The sequence below is a fragment of the Alligator sinensis genome, unplaced genomic scaffold, assembly GCF_000455745.1.
Source record: "Alligator sinensis unplaced genomic scaffold, ASM45574v1 scaffold190_1, whole genome shotgun sequence".
In the NCBI taxonomy this organism is placed as follows: domain Eukaryota; kingdom Metazoa; phylum Chordata; order Crocodylia; family Alligatoridae; genus Alligator; species Alligator sinensis.
The window spans coordinates 286,099-288,733 of record NW_005842847.1 but is presented as its reverse complement, the minus strand read 5'-3'; positions in this window follow the sequence as shown (position 1 = coordinate 288,733).

The following is a 2,635-nucleotide window of genomic DNA, read 5'->3' as shown; positions in this document are numbered from 1 at the left end:
TTGAAGGGAAATTTGGGGATGTTTTATTGGTATTCTGAACCCTATCAGCAACTGCCATCACAGGAGAAATCCTAATGCAGTACACAGTGACAGAAGCTAGGGCTAGATCAACAGCAGTAACTTAAGGATAAATGTGAAATCTGAAATCAGTAGCTGATGTTTTTACATCAGAGGATCGGATGTAAAATCAATGTGAAATTTTAAAAGTGGGGGAATGCCCAAGTTAAACCATAATGATTAAGCCAATGCCTATATTTTAGCAGGGAGAAAGATGTTCCTTTTCCTGTTCAAGATACTAATTAAGGAGGTTGCTGTGGACAAATGTACTTTAAATAACAGCTTTCTTTAAACCAAAGTTCACAATATGACAATCAGAAACACATCTAGTTCTTTATGCTCTGCATTTTTCCATGCTGTCTTTCACCAATCTTTATAATTTAGGTCTTAATACAGCAAAGCACTTTGACATTTACTGCACTTCTTGACCACCTCAAAGTTATTTTGATCCAGTGAGTTTTTATTTTCCACTCATACATTTTTTTTTTATCAAACTTGCAAAAAAAGGTTCAGTTGCTTCACTTGTCTATTTCTAGTTCTCCCTCCCAAGCCCTCTTTTTAACTCGCTTTTATTTATCTTTTCCCTGAAAAGGGTACACGTAATGAAAAAAGGGAGAGAAAAAGGAGGCAAAAGCAAAATGATAAATTGAAAGCTCACAACTGAAAGAAGCCACTTCTTTTGTTTGCCAATTTCATTTAAAAGACTTTAAAATATGGAGAGGGGAAAGTATTGACAGTAAAAAAAAACCCCAAAACAGATTTTGAAATACGTTTTTCAAAGTTTTTTTTTGTAATTTGAAAGTTTGCTTAAAACTGCTATTGTACAGAAGGAGTATTAAGCATGTTCTGAACTTTAACCATGTAATTAAATTGCAATGAATTCAACAATGCTAGTGGACTTTTAACGTCCATACAGAAGGGACAGGACAGGACCTTGGGCTTTAGGGTCCTGATACTTCAGGGCAGGTTCACAATTAAGGGAAAGGACATATGACCAAGGTAGTCCGAAGTAGGTAATGATGAAATTTACAACATGCCAGTTGCTCCAAGGCAACAGCTTTTGTTCATGCTCTTATCCTACAGTAACTGAGACCCCTTTCTTTGAGAGTTAAGTAGGGCAGCTTATCTTTCATTCACAATGAGGGTAAAAGTGAGCACACAGGCATGTGCCTCAGAGGTGCTAACCCAGTGTATATCCCTGCCTTGGTTTACTGCATTGGTGCACCCATCCTCTGTGAACATGTTTGAATGATTTGCTCTATCAAGACCCTAACTAGGCTCTTGTCTCTCAAGTCTAGATTCTGTGCAGAGAACTTTGCTGTATTAAACACCTCATCTATGAGGCCTGTCCTGGACTGTTATGTATGCCTTGTTCCCACTCACCTTTCACAGAATCTACCAGGATTTCTTGGTTGAGCTCATAACAGTTTGGCATGTTGTGAACATGCTTTAAGCTAAGTTACATGGGGGGCAAGGAGAAAGGGATTTGGTGGTAGGGGTCTGCTACAGACCCCCACACCAAGGGGAAGAACTAGATTTGGGGCTCCTGAGGCAGCTCTCAGAGACCATAAAAACTAAGGAGGTGGTAGTCATAGGGGACCTAAACTACCCAGACATCTGCTGGGAGACACAGACAGCAAAGTCCCATCATTCACTCACCTTCCTATACTGCGTACAGGACCTCCACCTGATGCAGGAGGTACACGGTCCCAGTAGGGGGAATGCCTTACTGGACCTGGTATTGGCAATGGGGGATGATATGGTAGGGGACCTACAGATTGGTAGTCACCTGGGGGACAGTGATCACCAAATAATAGAATTCATCATAAGACGTCGAGTGGGTAAGGTAACTAGTAGGGTAAAAGTGCTAGACTTTAGGAAAGCTGATTTCAATGAACTCAGGCGATTAGTCAAGGACGCACTGCAGAGTAGGAGTTTTGAAGAGATGGGAGCCCAGGAAGGGTGGCTGTACCTTAAGGAAATGATCCTTCGGGCACAGAGGGAGACGATCTCGATGTGAGAAAAAAGAGGGAAAGGGGCCAGGAGGCTTCCTTGGCTGACCAGAGAAATCCAGGGAAGCCTGCGGACTAAAAGGGGAGCATATAAAAAGTGGAAATGGGGAGAGATTACCAAAGAGGAGTATACCTCCTCTGCTCGCACTTGTAGGGAGGCAGTTAGACGGGCCAAAGCTACCATGGAGCTGAGGATGGCATCCCAAGTAAAGGACAACAAGAAATTGTTTTTTAGATATATTGGGAGTAAAAGGAAGGCCCAGGGAGGAATAGGACCCCTGCTAAATGGGCAGAAACAATTGGTGACAGACAGGGGAGACAAGGCTGAACTCCTCAACGAGTTCTTTGCCTCAGTGTTCCTAAGCAAGGGGCACGACAAGTCTCTCACTGGGGTTGTAGAGAGGCAGCACCAAGGCGCCAGACTTCCATGCGCAGACCCTGAGTTGGTGCAGAGTCACTTGGAAGAACTGGATGCCTTTAAGTCGGCAGGCCCGGATGAGCTCCATCCGAGGGTGCTGAAGGCACTGACCGACATCATTGCAGAGCCACTGGCAGGAATATTTGAA